The 22,080-nt window shown below is 36.3% G+C and overlaps 1 protein-coding gene across 4 annotated transcripts in view; it reads left to right on the top strand.

The window, feature by feature from the left end:
* The first annotated feature begins 12,743 nt into the window (after nt 1–12,743).
* Nucleotides 12,744–22,080, top strand: part of MINAR1 (membrane integral NOTCH2 associated receptor 1) — a 44,914-nt gene continuing 35,577 nt past the window's right edge. Inside the window, exons 1-2 of one of the 4 annotated variants that reach the window (XM_007479290.3) lie at nt 12,744–13,376; nt 19,242–19,440. The gene's annotated coding sequence lies outside the window, so the exon portion shown is untranslated. Of the gene's footprint in view, nt 13,656–19,241; nt 19,441–22,080 lie in introns of all 4 variants that reach the window. The other 3 variants (XM_007479289.3, XM_007479288.3, XM_001363485.4) reach the window with 3 other exon arrangements.

Raw genomic sequence — 22,080 nt, 5'->3', positions numbered from 1 at the left:
CCTAGTATGAGCCAAACATTATACTAGGCACAAAGGATACAAATATAAAAATGAAATGATTCTTATCCTGAAGGAGCCTCCAGTATCTCTAGGGAGTCAGTGTGTACACTAATAAATAGAAAGGAAGCATATAGAAAGAAAGAATAAGGTTCAAGGAGGATCCTAACAATTGGGAATGTGGAAGATCTCATGAAGGAATTCACATTTAAGTTTTAAAGGAAGCTAGAAAATTTTAAGATGCAAAGGTAAGGAGGAAATTCCATCTAGGCATGGGGACCCTTCTTTGATATATTAGAAAATAGGTGTGTGTGTGTGTGTGTGTGTGTGTGTGTGTGTGTGTGTGTGTGAGAGAGAGAGAGAGAGAGAGAGAGAGAGAGAGAGAGAGAGGAGAGAGAGAGAGAGAGTGTGAGAGAGAGAATATACTTTAAAATGGACATGAATAACTTCTTAATAATCTAACAATTCTGATCCATAATGATGTCAGAATAATGATTTGTTGTATTCTGGAAAAATTATTATATTGTTTAAATAAAGAGACTATTCCAGGGGTCTCATTTGCCTCTCAGTAGTTCCTTAGGAATGTTGGAGATGTCTACAAGGCATTTTGTATTCACCTCGGGACTGTATCTACTCAATGAATTCTTGTTTTGGGTTACCATACCAAGGACTTTCAAAGGAGCTGGCATCATGAATAACTAAAATCAACCCCAACTGCAGACACTTAGCAGATGTAAGACCATAAGCAAAACACTTAAACTCTGTCTCTGCTTCAGTTTACTCAACCATAAAATAAGGATAATAATAATATACTTTTCAAAGGTTGCAAGGATAAAATGAGATGATATTTGTAAAACATTTTGCAAACCTTAAAATTCTATTGTTGTTGTTGAGTAATTTTTCAGTCATGTTCAACTCTTTGTAATCCTATTTGATTTTGGGGGGGGGGCAAAGATACTGGAATGGTTTGCCATTTCCTTCTCCAGCTCATTTTACAGATAAGGAAACTAAGGCAAGTGGTGTTAAGCAACTTGCTCAGAGTCACACAGATATTAAGTGTTTGAGGCCAGATTTGAATTCAGGAAGAGGAAACTTCCTGACTTCAGAATCACCAAAATTCTATGGAAATGCTAACTATCCATATCTTCAAGAGTATTCCCCATCCCAAAAACCATAATGACAAATATGGCTAGTGAGAATATGCCTACTGTAGGTTCTAGAATTAAAATATATTTTTTAAATGAATCGTGAACATTTCCTGAAGCCTCTTCATTTTCATGTCTGCAGAATCCCTTTAGTTTCTCCTGATCCAAATGACCTAAATCTAGTTGATATTCAGGTGCTAATGCAAGGCATGTATTTCAGGTTTGTCTCTGTCCTCCATGCATATTATGAGGAATTTGTTCCTTGGTTTTGTTATTTATTCGTATTCAAGGTCCCTGAGCCCTTTTAGTAAAGGGCAGATGTTAATAAATCTAATTAACTAATTAAATAAATAATGAAAACCTGATCTTTTCTCTGGTTGGACCAGCATGAAGTTCATTAGAATTTTTTATCATGCTTTATACTAATAGGCAGAACTATACATTTTGACTGACCTCATGGTGCCACAAATATTAATTGCTGGATTGAAGTCAGGAGTCCTGGGTTCTAGTCCTAAATTTGCCACTCATTAGCTGAATGACCTTGGGCAAGACATTTAACCCTTCTTGACCTCAGCCAAATCTTTAAGATGAAGAATTAGAAGATATATAAGAATGTCTCCAGTTCTCAAACTGTGAGTTTCTCTATCCTATCTCTTCCCCCAACATCTACCATAGCATCAGAATTCCCTAGTATTGAAATCATTCCACTGAATCCATTTAAAAGAAGGCCACTATTAAAGCAGATATGAAACTTAAGATGTAAAGGAGGAATCTAGCCTTCTCCTAGTGATATATTGTCACCCAATAATGCACTAACACCAAGGGAGTAATAAAGATGAACTTTGCCTACTTCATAATTTTTCTGGCAATATCAGTCTTGAATTTACATACATCATAGAGGGACCAGTTCTCTTCCAGTTAACTACCTTATGGACAGGGAGGAAAGAAGTCTCTCTCTCTCTCTCTCTCTCTCTCTCTCTCTCTCTCTCTCTCTCTATATATATATATATATATATATATATATATATATATATATATATACACACACACACATATATATATATATAATCCCATTAAGCTTCTGCTATAAGCTGGACATTACACAGACTGGTCCTCTGGTAGTTTAGGTGTGAAAATGAAATGCCTTTTCATCCATTTACCAGTTAAAAAAAAGGAAGTTTACTTAGCCATGTTAGGGGAAGGACATTCAGAAGAGGTCATCTTTGCTAATTCAAGATAAAGTACTTTATTGTTTCAGTTGATCCCAGGTTCTTAGTGGCCATTCTATTGGTCTATAGGTCATTGAATTAAGGGAGGAACTCTAGCTCCTAGTGTTCTGGCTACTTTATTCTCAGGTTCCAAGGAAAGGACATCAATGGCTTGAGTCTTAGTGTCCTAAATGAATTAAATCTTGAGAATGGTTTCAATACCTTTAAAAGAGAAGCTAACCTAATTTTAATGGAGTAGGAAGAAGTCTTGGGATGTTGCTCCCACCACAGTGCCTTTAGTAGGATTCATATATAGAGAACAGTCAGAAGGGAAGTCTAGCTCTGTGCCCCATGGAAAAGTATTTGGGTTCATGGTAAAATGGACAGAATGATGTAACTTTAGCATCAACACCCTTTGGGTTGGATGCCAGCTCTGAGAATCAGAGATTTCAAGCTGGATTGAACCTTCGTGGAGAGAGTACTGAGCCTGGATTCAAGAATGTCTGACTTCAAATCTGGCCTCAGACACTTGCTATGTGACCCTGATCTAATCGATTAGCCTCAGTTTTCCCCAATTTTCTTGACTTTAATAAAATGGAAAACAACAAATATAATAAAATGAGGATAAAATATCTGCCTTCCAAATTTGTTTTGAGATCAAATTAGATAATATGTGCAAAGTGCTTAGCACAGTGCCTGGCACATAGTAGGCATATAACAAATGCATACTCTCTTCACTTTTTGCTTAGAAGTCAATCCAATTACCTAATTTTATAAGAGAAAACTGAAACACCTGAGCTCAAATTTTATGAGACATACTTATCAGCTCTATGATTCTTGGTAAATTACTTAATCACTTTGAGACTCAGTTTCCTAAAATATAATGAGAGTAAATGGATATAATAACAATACTTCATAGAGTTGTTGTGCAATCAAATTAAATATAATGTATGCAAAGTGCTTTTGAAAATCTGAAAGTGATGTATAAAATGTTAGTTATTATATTATTATACAAGGCCACAAAGGTGGTAAGTAGAATAGATAGTATCTGGATCCAGTCCTTCTCTCTGTTAAGTCATATTGCTTTTTGTACAACCTGTATGAATGTCAGTCATTTCTCCTTTTGTGGCCTCAGTTTACTTATCTCAAAAATGGGATTGTATTAAATAATTGTTGACATTCCTTTAATCTTTAAATTCATTGATTTTCTCTGAGCTAGATGGCTTGTCCAAATTATTTCCACTAGATCCTTTCATCAGTTCTTCTCAGCTCAGTTATGCCCATTGTTACCAATTGTACCCGTGATTCTCTGTATAGACAGAGTAACTACATACCAAGATATTTTATCCATTTATAAATATTCTTTCTTCTCTCTCTAAAGCCAAGGAAAGAAAATGAAGAAAACCATAGAACCTAATACTATGCATTTTTTGAGTAATTAAGCAATAAGCATGTAGGCATTTGTTCTATTTAGATAAAACATTTTATATGAGAAAACTTAAATGAAGGGGAATAATATTACCTAATGTTATTGTGTTGTATAAGATCTGTTGTTTCTGTTCGGTAAAAACTACTTAAACACATTTCAGTGTTCTTCTGGTCTTCAGTTTTGTCACCTGTAAAATGAGAATATTGAGCTAGTTGATTTCCAAAGCCTTTTACAGCTTTGAATGATATGAAAAAAGAATGATGATATTTGTATTTCAATATTTCAGTGTATCTATGAACTAATTGATGCAAATGATACCTCCTATACAGATCTAGATCCCAAGTCATTTATCATTTCTGTTTCTGTTTGATCATTGTCAATGACTTTTCATAAATCCTCCAGAGATGACCTACTCACCAAATTAGACCTGAGTGTTAATTCAGACTCTTATTACATCATTACACAGTGAACTTTTCTGTTCAGATCTTTGCTTGTTTCAAAACCAAACATTTCGGTGAGTTTTTCTCCATTAGAGGTTAGAGAAGTAAACATATGTGTTTTTTTGCACCCAAGAATAAAATTGATATAATAACCTGGATTGTATAAAATAACAACAATAAATATTTTATGTCAGTTACTTGAATTCATTAGGAGTTATGTTTTTTTTCTTTTTAAAGTAACTATATAAGAGAGCAGAGAGAGAGAGAGAGAGAGTTTAAAGTAACTATATAAGAGAGTAGAGAGAGAGAGAAAGAGAGAGAGAGAGAGAGAGAGAGAGAGAGAGAGAGAGAGAGAGAGAGAGAGAGAGAGAGAGAGAGAGAGAGAGAGAGAGAGAGAGAGAGAGAGAGAGAGAGAGAGAGAGAGAGAGAGAGACGGGTTTTTAGTCAGAAAGATCTGAGTTTGAGTACTGCCTCAGATAGGTATCACCTATGTGACCATAAATAAATTATATAATCTCATTCTAGACTACAAATTTTAGAAGTTAATATCTATAGTGGCAGGGGGAATTCTAAAACAAGAGATTTTCCATAACCTATGAAATCATTGATCCAATAATAAACAGAAAACAAACAAATTAAAGAAACAGAAAAAAAGGTCTAGGCAACTCTCTTAATTCTCCATTGTATTAGATACAGATATTCCATAGACAAAAAGAGGCATAAAAAAGATTTTGCAAGATGACGGTTAACTTGATTTATGTTCTTATTATCATCAGAGTGATTAGCATAATATATCAACCCTTCACAGACCAACAGATTACAATTCCTTTATGCCATACTGAATGACCTTCTGGTATTTCTCTGACCAACTTTCTAGGGTTCATTTCCATCCCTTGAAAAATGTTATATCATGAAGGTGCCAAACCTCTGAAAATGAGTGTTTCCAAGCTTACCCTCAGACAACAAGTTCTCAGACCATTGCCAGGCTTGAAATGAAACCTTTCTAATTTGTTTAAAAAGCTCCCAGAGCTTAACTACTGCCAATATCACCTTCAAGAGCCTAAGAACATTTCCATACTATGAAGAGGCATCAGTCACAATAATAATGAGAAAAAGGGGTTGGAGAATGGAAGAAATGAGAAAAAAGAAGAAAAAAACTAAGAAGAGAATGCAGGAAGGAGAAGGGATAATACTAATGATTATTATTTACATTCATAACAAAGTATATAAATTTGATGCAATATATATTACAATGTAATAATAATAATTAATATAGCACTTCAAAGTTTGAAGATATAACTATGCTAGTCTTATGTATATGTGTATTTTCCTTTTTAGCTTCTGTTGTTGTATCATACTAATGAATCCTTTTATGCTTAGCAAAAATTGAATTATTATTTATGATTTTATGATAAATAATATTCAATATTATATATCATATAACAACATATTAATAGTTATATTTTAGCAAATATTTCAATTCAATAAGCATTTAATAAGCATTTACTATTCATAAGGCACTATCTTAGAAACTGAGGATACAAAGGTTGATTATATCCATTACCTATTTTTCAGTCTATTAAGGCAGCTAGATAATAGATATATGAGAGTCTATGATAAGTACAAAGAAGTCCAAAGGAGGAATGCTGTGTAAATACTATAAAGAGTTTAAAGTGAGAGTGATCCAAATGGAACCAGTTTTTGTCAACTTAAGAGATCTGATTCTTGAATTTTGAGGGCAAGTATTTATATCCTTCAAAACAGCAAATACTATGAATCAGAGCTTGGTTTATTGTTTTGTTGATTGTCTAGTCTTGTGATGTAAAAAAAACTAATATCATAAATTAGACTTAAAACTGTATTAGACTAGACTTAAAAGTTGTGGGTAGATTTATACTTTATAGATTTATTATTATATCCCAGCATACCCATAGAGAGAGTTCTTGTGCCAAGCGAAGTCATAAAGGTGATGGCCCCTTAACCTTAGTTGTGTCTTAAAGGAAAAAAATAACTTCAGAATACAGTTATTGTGAATGGGTGGTCCCTTTTTATGCCCAGAATATAGCATGGAAGCTGCTTCAGGTAACAGCATGGGAGCAAAGGAGTATAGAAGAGATGAAAACAGTACAAAATCATTAGTTTAGAGCTAGAAGAGATCTTAGATACCATCAAGTCAAATCCACTCATTTTATACAAATGAAAACTATGACCCAAATACATTAATTGACTTATCTGTGATTAGCAAGTTCATAAATAAGTGTATAAGGTAGGATTTGAACCCTAGTCTTATTTTTTATTTTCCTTTTTTTTAATTTAGAATATTTTCCCATGGTTATATGATTCCTGGTTTCCTGCCCCCCTCTTCCCTCCCTCCTTTAAGAGCTGATGAGCAATTCCACTGGGTTATACATGTGTGATTTGCCCATGGTAAGACAGTCAGTATATGTGGAGACTTGAGCACAGATCTTCCTAGCTTTAATGCCAGCTCTCTATCTACTACTCCATGCTGTCTTCCTAAAACATTAAATTACAGAAAGTGATAGACACTTTTGCTATTAAATATTGTGAAAATTGGATTTAGCTATTTCCTGATTGTAACAATGAAAATACTTAGTTTAACAAAATCAGGAATGTCTTAGGAACTTTAAATTACTCCACCCTACTTAGACCGTACTTTAGGGGATGATAAAGTTGTAATCTTCTGATTGAACAATGAAGGTAATTAATTCTCACCTTATTGTGAAGCTAAGTATATTTTAAGATCTTAATACAAAAAGGTATTAAGTAACTATAAAGGCTAAATTAATCACAAAACGTTTAAGTAACTCACAAAAGGTGAACTTAACAAAGAAATATTAAGTAACTCTAAAGATATAATCTAATCAAAAGAAGATGAGAAATAAAAGTATGGGCAGTCCTGAAGAAAAGCCTTTGATGTGATTGGTAGACGTGAAAATTTAGAGGAGGAGACACAAGGGTGAAAGATCTATATATTTGCATCACTTCCTCTCTCTGGGACCTTTGGTGGTGGAAGAGTTAGCTGACAGCAGCGTGCTAGGCCTTTCGGTATCTTAGTGTGGCTACAAGCTATTGTCCAGTTCGGTGGTGAGTTTCTGGCTGAGTTTTCCTCCTTTACTTTCCAACTTTATCCTCTTAGAATCCTCTAATCTTCTTCAGAGACCTAGAGATGGGGATTTTAAACTCCCCCTGGCATAGGCCAGGCAGGAGAAATCCTATATCCTCTTCTCTCCTTCTCCTTAAATTCCTTCCCTCTATATTAATTAAATTACCATAAATTTCCAGACTGATTTGGGTATTTTATTTGAGATTTTCCTTGGCAACCAATTAAATCTAGATTTAAGTCATAACCCTAAAATTATCTTTGCAATATGACTGAAGTAAAGAAGTCCATTTATACAACCTCCATTTATGTCTTTACACTTTATGCTTTGTTGTGATTCTTTCTAAATAGAGATATACACCCTTTGTTACCACCCTCCCCCAGCTGAAACATTCAACACTTTTTCATAGTACTTATCACAATATTATGGTATGATGCCTGAAAAAGCAATATTGAATACTGGGGTATTCTGAGTCATCTATCACAACAGATACAGATAATATCACCTCCACCTCTACTGGAAGAGTCCGTGATAAAAGATATCCTTTGACCCTTTTCAGGTAATCAAATCATGTGATTCATTGCCCCAAACTTCAGATCAACTTAAATTTTGAGCTAAATATAAAGTCATAGCCAGAAGAGAAACTGCCCAAGGAACTGAAGCAGTCAACATAAATCAACTTGCAACAAAAGATGGCTTTTGAATCTTCTTGTTATTGCAGAAGACAGTTGTTACTCTATCTGGGCCACAGTATTTGCAGAACATCAGGTAACTTTTTACATGAAATCAATGGCTAGAAGCTATGTCTGGCAGTCTTGATTTGATTCTGATATTGAAAAGTTTGCAAAATAGTGTGTCACACATCAGACTATATAGCATAAGTTCAACAAAAAGCACTAATTTTCCTTGGGAAGCAACCAAGAATTTTAGGTCAATAATTCACATACTTTTCTTTATTAAATTGTTTCATGTGGAAAATTTCTTCATTTGTCACAATGTCTTTTCAAAAGTAAAGTTCATTTCACTTCCAAGTCAAATCTCTTCTGAAATAATCATACCTCTCTGCAAATTCTTTACAACATGGGGATTGTCAGACTTATTCATCCCCAACAATGGATCTGCATTTGTCTCAGCTGAGTTTAACAAATTTGTAGACAAGAATCATATCTGAGCTGGCAGTGTGTGCCTCATCACCTTCAAATAAAAGATCAGGCTGAAAGACAGATACAAACCTCTGAAGTATATTCTCAACCAGATTGCTGGTGGGGGCCAAATAACAAAACTTGATAGTCTTCTCATTCTTCAACATATTATCTTTCATCAATAAATCAATTGATGGACATTATAACCAATGGACATTTATTTAGCTTCTACTACAACCCATGTATCTTATTAGGTACTTGTGATACAAATACAAAAAAAAAAAATGAAAGTACTGTCAAGGAACTTGCATTCTAATAAGGGAGACAAGTATATGTAGAAAAATCTTAGTACAATTTAAAACTATTAAAGCTTAATAATAAAAGTTAAGGTTAAAGCTATTAAAGCTACAATCCTTGGGATATTTTGCAAAAGTATATACAGAATAAATGTAAAAAGAATAAATACAAATATACAATCATTGAATATGTAGTTTTGGGGAGGGAAGAAATTAGTTGCAAAGGATCAAGAAAAGCTACATGTAGGACATATTGCCAGCAAAACTAAAAAGCAGAGAGATGACCTTGCTAACAAAGGTCTATATAATCAAAGCTGTGGTTTTTCCAGGAGTGATATGTGGCTATCAGAGCTGGGCTATGAGGAAAGCTGCAAGCCATAGAATTGATTCTTTAAAATTGTGACACTAGAGAAGACTTTTGGACTCTTTTAGACAGCAAGATCAAATTAGTCAATTCTTGAAGAAATTAATTCAGACTATTCACTAGGAAAGTCAAATGATGAAGTTGAAGTTTAAATACTTTGGCCATGTAATAAGAAGACAGAACTCTTTAGAAAAGACCCTGATGTTGCTCATGATTGAAGGTAAAAAGACAAGGGGACAGAAGAGTATGTGATGGATAGATAATGTCATGGAAGCAATGAACGTGAGCTTGAATAGACTTTGGAAGATAGTGGAGGATAGAAGGGCCTGGTGTACATTATTCTGTAGGACCACAAAGAATCAGACATAATAGAACAATTGAACAACAGCAACAGCAATAGGACATGTTGCTTGGTATGAATCTTAAATGAAAAGAGAGATTCTATAAGCTAAGGAGGGAGTTCATTCCAGGCACAATAAACACCATAAAGATTAGGAGTTATTAGGTAGAGAGTTAAGTGTGAGGAGAAGAGAAACAAAACTATTTTTGGCTGGAACCCAAATTTCAGGAGTGGATAAAATGCATTTGAGACTGCAAAGATACTTTGGGGTCAGGTTGAAAAGGACTTTAAAAGTCAAAGAAAGGAGTATATATTTTATCCTAGAGCCAATCAGGAGCCACCAGAGTTGATTGAGTAGGGGAATGATATGATTGGATCTGTGCTTAAGAAAAATCTGTTACTCTAAGGATGTCCTGAATTGAAGAGAGACTTGAGGCAAGGAGATAATTAGGACGCCACTGAAATAATGTCAGGGAGCTGAGAGGTGATAAAGATTTGAACTAAGGTGATGACTGTTTAGAGAAAGAATCCAATGCGAGAGATGTAATATCATAGAAATGGAAATATTTATCTACTAATTATCTATGTGGAATTAGGGAGTTTGGGCATAATGCTGAAGTTTCAAGCCTGGGAACATGAAAAAAAAAAGCCAGTTCTTTTAAATGACAAAGAGATCAATTTCTCAAGACTTTCCTTGACCATGATCTTCATTAAGACTTAAAGATTCATAAGAGGAAGATGTAGCTCTATTTACAATTACTCTCAACTCATTTTTTTTTAGATTAAAGCCCTCATACCAACTCATGCTTCACTTTATTTTTTTTAATTTAATTTTTTTTTTGGTTACAATAATCACTTTATTTCCCTCCCTCCCCTCCACCTACCCTTCCTGTAGCAGATGCGCAATTTCATTGGGTATTACTTGTGTCCTTGATCAGAACCTATTTCCATGTTGTTGTTTGCACTAGGATGTCCATTTAGAGTCTACATCCCCAACCATATCCCTTTGTCCTATGAATTCAAGCAGTTGTTTTTTGTAGGTGTTTTTACTCCCAGTGTTTTCTCTGAATGTGGATAGTGGTTTTTCTCATAGATTCCTCCAAGTTGTTCAGGATCATTGCATTGCCACTAATGGAGAAGTCCATTACATTTGATTGTACCACAGTGTATCAGTCTCTGTGTACAATGTTTTCCTGGTTCTGCTCCTCTCACTCTGCATCAATTCCTGGGGGTTTTTCAGTTCCCATGGAATTCCTCTACTTTATTATTCCTTTGAGCACAATAGTATTCCATCACCAACATATACCACAATTTGTTTAGGCATTCCCCAATTGAAGGGCATCCCCTCATTTTCCAATTTTTTGCCACCACAAAGAGCGCAGCTATGAATATTTTTGTACATGTCTTTTTCCTTATTATCTCTTTGGGGTACAAACCCAGCAGTGCTATGGCTAGATCAAAGGAAAGACAGTCTTTTAGCGCCCTTTGGGCATAGTTCCAAATTGCCCTCCAGAATGTTTGGATCAATTCACAACTCCACCAGCAATGCATTAATGTTCCAACTTTGCCACACCCCATTCTCATTTTTTTAAAACATGAGTCAATCATAATGGATTTCTGATTTTGGAAGTGAGATCATAAGGCTCTGTTGGTGAACCTATGGCATGCATTCCAGAGGGGCCTGCTCCCTCCCTCTCCCCACATACACACACCTTAGGACATCTCACTCACCATGTCCCTTCTGCCCAGCAGCCCAATGGGACTCCTTCCTGCCTCCCTTATCTGGGGTAAGGTGAGGTGGGGGGCTCACATGCAGACCAATGGTTGCATTTTGGGCACTCAGTCTCTAAAAGTTTTGCCATCACTGTCATAAGGGACTACATTACATAAAGTCCAGAGTACAGGGTAAAAAAGTCTAACATCATATAGAACCAACCATGATTATATTCTTCTTAGAGTGAACCAATGAAATAATAACCATTAGAAGTACTTGCTGTTAAAAGTACTGTTCCTGACAATGTAACTATACCCCTTGAAACATCCACAGAACCACAAAACAAAGGGGGTGAATATTTTTATTTAGCTGCTGTGAGTGCTAAAATGGAATTCTCTTATGATTCCATACCGTTAGCACATACACACAGACCACACAGTCTAACAAAAGGCTATTTTCTGTCTTCTTGGTTAAATGATTGTTAGCTGAGTGTTTTTTTGTGCGTGCTAGGCAGTGCTGTGGGGGCAATGCTGTTTTTATTCCTTATGAGTTTATTACTGTTTTGTTCCATCTGAGGAATGGCATTTGTATACTATACAATGAAATTCTGTCCAAAGTAGTTTTTCATTAAAAATGGAATATCTTGGGAAGATCTTCTCAATCCCATTACTGACTCTAACATTGAAAACACCATTGAAATGTAGTTGTGTTCTGAGCTAGCACCCTTGAACTTTAAGAGAGCATGAGCTCAAACTACTCCCAGGTAGCAAATCTTTAACTGATGTTTTCTTTGCTTCTCCAAAAGGCTAATGAAGTACAGGACTTCCGAAATGTCAGGGTATTACATTTCTATTACAATGATTTGAAGGGTTTTCTTTTCCATGGGATCGTCTCACCTCCAGAGACTTGTTCTGGCTTTTTACATTTTTTTTGTTTGTTTGTTTCTGTTTTTGTTTTTGTTTTTTGTCTTCATTGAACGGAAAGGCCTTTTAGTATTGTGTGCTTTTCCAGCCTACTGGGAAAGGTCTTGAAATGATAGTTGCAGCTACAACTAGGTTTCAGTCCTATTGCCCTGATCTGTGTGATTCCCTGGCCAAATGGATATTATTTTACTTTTAAAAAGCATTCTAGCTTATGTATGTTTGGGGAGGAAGTATATGATCACATGACTTACCAGCCTTACAATCTAGGTACCAATTAAACCAAGATAGGACCTGGGAGGGAAAATCGATAACAAAGCTGATCACTTTGTCCAGGGTTTTCCAAATGGCTGCGGAGTTCCTGAAATCCGGAACATTAGCCTGCAAAGGGACACTAAACTGGGGTGCACCAAAGGGAACGCTTTTTTAATTTCAATAGATATATGTTCATGCACACGCGCGCGCACACACGTACAAACTGCTTGCTTGTCAGCTAGCGGCTGCAGTCACCTTCAGAGGGGAAGTCTGAGGGGAGAGGAAAAATTGCTCCTGAAAACTGGATCTCAAATACAGGGTTTCTTCTCCCGCGCTGCAGATGGAAAGGACCCAAGCAAACACAGTTCTGTGTACTTGTCAGACCTCCCTCGCTGTCCACCACAGCTCCCTCCCTCGTTTCCTCCAGCTCCCCACCAGGTCCTGCTCCACTCAAGTAGGAGTCCATGCTGCTGCCCGGGTTTGCAGATGGTCTCTACCCCTCCTCCCGGACCCACCCCCTCCCGCAGCTGAGCTCTGCCTCTCTCCCAGAGCCCTTCGCCTGAGTGCGCGGAGAGAGCTCACAGAGGGGTATGGAGGACGAGAGGCAGTGGCAGGTGCAAATGGGACTGAGCCCCAGGCGCCGGCCAGCTCCCCGTCTCCAACCTCTAGACTCCTTCTCTAGCCCTCCTAGCTGGTCCTGAGCCTGCGGGTGACGTTGCCGCGCCGCCAGAGACACAAAGGCGAGCAGTGGAGGCAGTGGCGTTGGTGGAGGCAGGCGCCAGGCTGCAGGAGGCAGTCCTGAGTCGAGCAGCGGGAGCCGCCGCCCGACAGGTCCGGAGCCTTCCCGGGGCTGCCCGCAGCGAGCCTAGCGAGCCCGAGCACCATGGGAGCTCGCGCAGCCCTCCCGCCCCCCCGACTCCAGTCCCGGCCCGCCCCCTCCCCGGGAAGTCTCTCCTGCTGCAGATGAGCCTGACCTGGGCCAGCCCAGCTCCAGACAAAACCAGGTGGGGAGCAGCGCAGGTGAGGAAGGCGAGTGCCTGGAGCCTGGCAGCGGTGGCAGCAACTGCTACGGAGAGGGCGTGTGGGAGGGAGAGGAAAGGACCTGGGCTAGTCCGGGCTCTGAAGGAGGCAGGAGGAGGTGAGGCACTTGGGGCTGTCCCGAAACCCTATCCAGGGGCCGGCTTGGCGGGAGGGAGTCAGGCAGAGGTTTGGTGATGCCTGGGACCCGCAGCTGCTCCGCATCTGTCAGGGTTCCCGGAGGATGTAAAGAATCCAAGAGGGCGGTAAGTACCAAGCCCTGGACAGCGCAAACCTATAGGCAACTGCGAATGGAATGATTACACTTCAGTAACTTGAATGTTTAGCTTTCAGTTTACTCCCTTCCACTTCTTTACACAAAATACAGGTGGACATATGGGTGCAGGACGCATAGGACACGTGTATGCGTGTGTGAAAGTCTGCACTTAATGCTTTCCTCTATTTAGGAACATTTGATCTCTTAACAGAAGCAATTCCTGTTTAGTTTATCTGCGGGATAAGGTCGGTGGAAGAAAGGAGCTAATCCAGAGTTTAGGGTGTGTTAGAATGGAGAGTTTAGGATGACAGAAAAGAAGGAACTGGTTTCCAGGTTCAAGAAATGTAAATGCTTTAGCAAGAATAAAAACTACAAGAAGAAAGCTCTCTCTGCCAAGTTTTCAGTGCCTGGGGTCTTCCATTCAAAAGAAACTGATGTCCCCCAATAATCTCTGATGGGGTAGCTGGTGCATACATTTGAAAAAATTTAGATCTCCCGGTACATTGACATGTGAGACTTATACTTGTATCTGGCTGGTGAGATGAAGGTTTTCAGCTAAATATACCGGAAGATGGCAAAGCTGTGTGTGGAATGTGCATTTCTATATGCCAAAGATACCATTCCTATGTAATATATAATTAATGACGATCAATGATTCATAAATCATAATGTGCAATTCTTGCAGGTCATAGATCAAACTATGATCATGATTTGTGCACTCTTCTGGCATGGAGCAGGCATTCTAAACCAGCATTTCCGTTACATAACAGAATAATATAAGCGTGTAGCTGAGCATTGTTTGGCAATGAGATGCCTCACAAATTGTAGCCTGTAGTTAAGGTGTTGTACACACAATGGCAACGGAACCTTTCTGTTTATTAACCACTTTAGGTTGGAGTAAGATCTATTTGGTAAGAACAAGGAAAATGTTCAGAGCTACTGAAGGATGCTTGCCTGACAGAACCTTTTATGTAGAGGATTTTTTGGGACCTGTTTATTTGGGGTGAGGAAATGATTTAGAATGGGAGTCCAGAGACAGCAAATCACATGCCAAGCCAGCCTAATTTGTTTGTAATGATGAGGTGCTGTGTCTTTCGATTTTTAATACAGGTCTTATTGTTATGCATCATAGGAAGAGTTGCCAAGGGCTGTTTGCCAGTCTTAATGTGGCCAATTATAAACCCCACCTAGAAGCTTACAAGCTGCCACCACCCTCCTTGTTGAAGAGTGAATATAAATGACAGCCCCCCTAACCCCACTCTTCCCTCTCCTTTCTTGGACTACTGGAATATTTCAGACTGCCCTGAAGGTAGAAGCCAGCTGGAGCTAATTCATCCATTAGGTGTGATTCTGAACTAAGAATCTGTTGTTACCAACTCAATGTGAGCTTGGCAGCTTTGTTTTGGTTAAGGTTGAAGTTGAGGCAGATTGATGTACTGTCAGATTCATGGAGTACCTCTGTAAGATAAAAGGGTTTACACATAACACTTTAAAGAGCTTTCTTCTTATTGAACCTGGAGTAAGGGTGGTGGTGGAGGGAAATGAACATGCAGAAGCAGCAATTTTAAGATTTGTTTTTTGTTTTTAAGTTTTTTGGGGGTTACTGTAGCCTGGAGGGACAATTTAGAGAAAGTGCCAGATTAGCAGTCTGACTTGATCCTTGTCTGGAATATTTATAAGGAGCTGGAGATGGGTGAAAATTAACTTGGTGTTGACAGCTCAGGGGAAAAACAGTTATTCATATTTATTTATGAGGTCAGTAATGCCAAGGAGGCAATACTAATCCATAGCAATACTAATAAGCAGTTAAACACATACATACTGGATATTAAGAGCTTTGTATTTATTATGCTGGTAGCATGTTCCTTTATGAATTTAATTTTGATTGTTTTATCTCTCCAGTGGTAACTGCATGGGAAAGAATGTTGTGTCCTTTAGTTTATGAGAGCATTTAAGTAATTGACTATCTGAAATGTCATCTCTCCACCTGTTGTACATTTTCTATTTGGTTATGTGAAGCGTTTGATAGTTTCTCTTTAGCATCAATATAACATAATCCAGGTTAACCAAAGGCTAACTTCTGGGGCCATACTTTATAATCTTAAAGGGCTGTGTAAATTTGGAGTTTTTTTTGTTCTTACTATTCATTTTGTGGGAAAGAAGTGATAAAAAATAACCATAATTTCAAAATCTTAACAAGCATGAGGCAGAGATGAATCTTGCAACAGTGACTCCATTGGACACAAATTCATGATTAAATAAGAGGAAATCACAGATCTACCCAGTTTAATACACATCAGGAACAGGTCCTGAAGAAAAAATAAATATGAGAAGAAGAAAGTAAAATAGTAAATGACTAAGGAAATGAAAGGAATCCATTCTTAGAGCCTTTTCTGTTAAGGGACTGAAGTCTTCTGGTTAATCAATCATATATTTTTAGTGTATTGCACTTCTACTCTTCCCATCAGATTAAAGTTAAACAGTAGTCAAAATGAAGTCACCAGAGGAATGTAACTACTAAGAAGGCTAAAGCAATCTTCACTCACACTATTACAATTCTAAAGTTCAGTTGGAGTAAAATGGGAATTTCACTAGATTCCTTTTTATTATTTTTATGTTTTATTGATGACTTTGTTGTTTACATCACAGTCATTTTTCCAACATCACACACAAACACACATTGAACCAGATGAGCAAAACTGACAGCAAATTCAATGTTGGGGCACTAAAATTAAAATTAGAAAGATGTGGGTTTGAATGCTGCCTGAGACACTTTCTAGCTGTATGTCTCCAGACAAATCACTTCTCTCTGACCTTCAGTCTCTTCCTCTATAAAATGTACACAATAAAAGCACCTAGTTCACAGAGTGGTTGCTAGAATAAAATGAGATAATTTATATAAAGTGCTTTGTAAGCCTCAAAGCTGTATATAAAATGAAGGTAATATTGTTTATTAGTAATAATAATACCCCTTATCACACTCACATTTCTGAAGTGAAGAAATGTTTCACCCCTTATTTCTAGATTTATCATTGCAATTCATCTAAGCATATTTGTCTTTTAGCTTTGTTTTAATTTCCGGTGTTCATAACTTGGAACTCAAATGGATAGATTTCAGGGTGGCTGAATATGGATGTGGGAAAATTGCATTTTCATTTTCACTAATTGCTAATAAAATTTAGAATTTCCCTCAATTATTAATGAATGCAATTTTATGGGAAATTCCATAGGTTCCACCAGATTGAAAGGGTTATCATTATACGAAAAATAGATGAAAAATTCCTGTACATTATTGCCATCATTGTGAGAGACTGTGTATAGTTTCGCTTTTTCTGCTCACTTGTTCTTAATAACTTCCTTCAGATCTTGCCATGTTTCTTTCAATTCTTCATTTGTCATTTTTTACATCATGATAATCTTCTGTGACATTTCCAGAATCACAATTTTCTTAGTAATTTCTCAAGTAATGGCTGCAAAAAATGTTTCCAGTTTGTTATTATTACAAAAAATACTACTATGAGTACTTGAAGTTTACAGAACAACTTTCTTTCTTTGATGTCTTTTGGGTATAGATGCCCAGGGAATCAATGGTGGAAGGGAAACATACTTTAAGAGGGACATTGGCAAATTGCTGCACACAGGTGACAAGAATGGTGAGCAGCTTATAAACAATGTTAAAGTGAATATTTATAAAATTAGAAAAGAAACATTTTAAATAATTCATTATGGCCATCTTCAAATATTTGGTCAACTATTATTTGATAGAGAAAGCAGATTCTTTCTATCCTATTAAAGTGAATAACACTGGACCCAATAAGTAGAAATCTAAAGAGCACAATTTCAGCTCCATAGACAAAAGAATATTACTAATTAGAGCAGTCCAAAATGTTAATTGTGAACTTGCTATCACTGAAAGTGTTCAAGAGGATATTGACTATTCGGAATATTCTAGAAAGATTTCTGTATTAGCCTAGATCACTTAAATTCTTTTCAGTTCTTGAGATTTAATGAAATATTTTGGTTAAAAATAAATAAACATGTATTATATGTAGGTCTTATAATGATTATCCATTTTCAAATCATGTATATACATATGTGTGTATTTATTTCATATATATTTTGAATTAGTCAAATTTAAAATTTGAAACCAAATCAGAATGAATTATAATGTAATCTTATTGCATTTGTTCACAAAGCATATTTGCATCTTGCCATTCCTGATAGTCATTTTATAAAGTTATTATGTTACATTTCTAGTACATAGAAAATTCTGGTCAAATATTGGGTCAAGAGTTTACCACATAAATTATCCCTATATTTTTATTCAAGAAATTTGCTTGTGAAAAAGAATAAAAGTTGTCTGTTTGAAAGTAGTCTTAAAGAAGTCGAAAAAAAAAGAGATATAAAAATCTCCATTATCCTTTAGATTTCTTCAATGTGTAAGGACTCTATTAGAGAAAGTTCTGAGAATAATGGCATTAACTTTCAGAGATAAGGAATGTGCCATTTGATAAACAATGTCTCTGAGATATTGAATTGGACTAGATTGATGTGTTTAATTTACTCAAAGGAGTAATTAATTCTTTGAAAGAATCTGTCTGACCAATGCCCATGTGGAAAAATGAGCCAGGAGAGCCTCAGGTTGAGGAAAAAAAAAACATTTCTCTAATCCAACAACTAAAACTAAACTTCATGGAGAATGTATAGGCTTGTCAGTGTTATTTAACATTTTGCTAGCCAAGATCAGATCCCTTGTGCATCAAATAAGTGAACATATTTATGAAAACTAAGAAGTATAGAGGCAGCTAGGAGGTTCAATGGATAGAGAATGAGGCCTGGAGATGGGAGGTCCTTGGATCAAATCTGGCCTTAGACACTTCCGAGTTGTGTGAACCTGGACAAGTCACTTTACTTTAATTGCTCAGTCCTTACCATTTGTCTTCCTTGGAACAGATACTCATTATCAATTCTAGAAGAGAAAATAAGGATTAAAAAAAACTTATGTATAGCACTTTTATATTGCTACTATGACATATATATATACACATATGTATATATATCAAAATAACAATAACCCAAATAATAATGTCTCACATCTATATAATGCTTTCAACTTCCTAAAGAACTTTTATTTTTATGAAGCCTTTTCCACATAATAATTCTGCAGAGGGCTACTGAAAACATTTTATGCCCATTTTATAGATAAAGAAACAGCAGCAAGAAAGGTAAATATATATCCATTGAGTTACATGAAATGTCAAAGCTAAGATTATAGCCCCAATCTCTTGTCTCTGAATTCTCTTGACTGTATCAAATTTCCTCAAACATAAGCTAAAGCTCTTTACCGTTCCCAGATAAAACTTCTAAAGCTTTGCAAATAATAGGTTTGGTTTTGACAGCATATGATCTAGTAAAAGGTAAATCTATCCAATGATAATTATGAGATAAAGTTGGAGTAACGAGAAAAAAAACAACAAGATGAAACCTGGATCTAGACTTACTCAATGCCTAAGTTGAGACTTTTGAACTAAACAGAAGATATTAACTGCATTGTCAATTATGTGTTCTCTTTCAGACAGTTCATTGGACCAGAAGTCAGGAGACTTGATTTCTATTTTTGGTTCTGCCACAATTTAGCTGGATAACATTGGGCAAGTTCCTTCCCTTCTCTTTCCTCTCCTGGATTCTCAGTGGGTGAAACTAAATGTTCTCTGTGGCCCTTTCCACCTCTAATGTTTGATGGATGTACGAACACCTCCATCTCTTGCTTTGGGGTAAGAGTACTATATTACCAATACATGATTTATATTTTATTCATTTCTTTTCTGGTTTAATAAATCTTCTCAAATTCAATGTGAAATCCAGTTTTGCTGTTAATCAAGTCATACAGTGCCATATGCATCTTGTCTTGGGCCCAAATTAACGTGTGCATTTATTTAACTGCTGTAAAATGTCAATAGATTCCTGTCCATGTGAATATTAGGACTGATTTGGGCACTGCAGAATCTATCTGCACTATGGCAGGGAGTTTGAAGCAAGCTGTCATTTGATTCCTCCTCATCTGAACTAGGTCCCATGGAATTGCTAATACTCCTGAATGTGTGAAGAACAAGAGAATGTGTGACTTATGCTCAGCAGTCTTCCTGTTTTTATTATCTACTGTGGTAGTGACAGGAATGACCAGGTCAAGATGGCAAAATCTGGGCTCCATTTTTCCTATTGGCTGACTGCCGATGCACAATCAACCTGGTAAGGGTGATAATATTAATAAGATTTTTTTTTCTCTTTTTGGCAGGCACAGGTCCCCACTCATTTAAATTTTAAAACAGAATTTGAACAATGACTATGCATTAGTGAGCATTTTCAGTGACATTTGAAGAATAGAATCACAGGATTTGAGAGCTAGAAGGAATTGTAGAGATTGCCTTGTCCACCCTCTTCATTTACATGATGAGCAAATCAAGGCCTGTTAAAACATAGTGTGAGTCTGATAGAAAGGCAGGAAGACTTGGGTTCAAACCCTGCCTTTGAAATATGCTGGCTGTATGACACTAGATAGAAACCTTAACTTCTCAGTAATCTAGTCCTCTTTCTGAGACTATAAACTGCAACCCATTCTATATTGGTAGAGCAAATTTCCTCCCTGGAAGTTCTTTAATGTAATATATATCACAAATCTATCCCTCCCCCCAAATAAACTTGAGGTTTACCCTTCAGCCAGGTGATATTTAAAGTATACCTAAAAGAAAATATCCTATAAAATGAATATAAGAAATTTTAGAAAAATTATATGAGCTAGAAAAGCTAAATTTTAAATGTATAAGCAAAGCAAAGAGAATAGATCCAAGAGAACTAATGTAGTAAAAAATAACACTAAAATTCTGTCAACTTAAGAGTATTTACAATGACCCATTCTCATCATAGAAAAAAGGAAACATTGTTCCATCTTCTTGGTAGAAAGAGAAAACTAGAGCTGAGTGATTTTGCATATACTACAATTATTGATCATTGGCTCTTAACTCAAAACTTTTAGTTACAAAGAAGGACTAACTGGAGAATAGGGAAATCATATAAATAGAAAAAGACATAAATAAAAGTTATTAATGGAAAAATAAAGGCAATTGGTCATATGTTGATATTCCCAGAGTGCCAAGTTCTTTAGTCCTAGTTCATTTTTTTTAGCTTTTAGATATATTTAGAATTTAACTTTCATCCCCTTTGAATTGAGAAATTTCTGATAAAATGAATCCATTAGTTTATCTAAAATTTATATTCTACTAATTTTTACCACATATTAGGAACAGTTTATAAATTGAACACACTATATAATAGTATGATTCAAAATAAAAACCCTTTAAATAGCTAAAAGAAACACAGAAATAGGTGACAACAGGCACATGAGATGTTAATTCTTATACAAAAATGATTAAGCTTCCTGGTAACTAAGACAAAAATGGGAAATACTTTGAGATATATAATACTCCTTACCTACTACTCCAATAAGGTATTACTCCTTACCCAAGAAAATAAAGCAGAAAAGTTCTTCATAATTCAATTTTTTTCCAGTTCTGAATTCAAGAGGAATTCAAGAAACTATAATGGATTCTATGAACCTTTGCATAGGGTCTTTGATAAAAGAATATGTAATGCATTGTAGGAAGAAGGGAACTGGCCTTGGAATCAGAAGATAGGTTCAATTACCATCTTTTGTGTTTATTACCCATGTGCAAAAGATATAGAAATGCTTCTTAAATAGATGCTTCTTAGCAACTCCCTATCAGAATTGAGGACATTAATATTCAATCCTAATTCTGTGAAAAAATTCCTACCAGGAAGTGAAAGTAGAAATGAACTCCACTTACTTTCCTTAATTTGAATTGGAAATTGCCCTTTGGCATCCAATCCATTGGAACATGTACATACATCCCCTTGCAATTTCAGCTCCTTTCAGTTTAACAAGTACTAATAGCTGTCTACCATATGCAAGATACTAGAGATATAAAAGAAAAAAAGTGGAATAGTCTCTGCTCTCAAGCAGCTTATATTGTCTCTGTAATAAAGTATATGTGCCTAACTAGCAAAGTTCATAATATATCCAAAGAAAATAGTAGTGGTTGGAGTGGGGTATTCTTAATATGTAGAAAGATTAGGTAAATACTTTTGTTGGAGGTAGAACTTGAGACATCCTTTAGGATAGCTGCATTACATGGAGTGGTAGAATTCACCTAATTTGAGCTTCAATCAGAGTTCACACAGAGAAATTTCTGAATTATTAGATTTGAGTTTTAGAGCTCAGTTTTTTTGGAATTAAGTGTTTCAGAGTGATGCTGAATCTGTGAGCCAAGTCAGCTTTGTTGTGTAAGCATTGCCATGAAAAAAAAATGAAATAAGAGTAATATTGCAGTGAAATTCCT

The sequence above is a fragment of the Monodelphis domestica genome, chromosome 1 (genome assembly GCF_027887165.1).
Source record: "Monodelphis domestica isolate mMonDom1 chromosome 1, mMonDom1.pri, whole genome shotgun sequence".
In the NCBI taxonomy this organism is placed as follows: domain Eukaryota; kingdom Metazoa; phylum Chordata; class Mammalia; order Didelphimorphia; family Didelphidae; genus Monodelphis; species Monodelphis domestica.
Note: the sequence above shows the minus strand (reverse complement) of the source record. Positions and strands in the feature narration are given on the sequence as shown.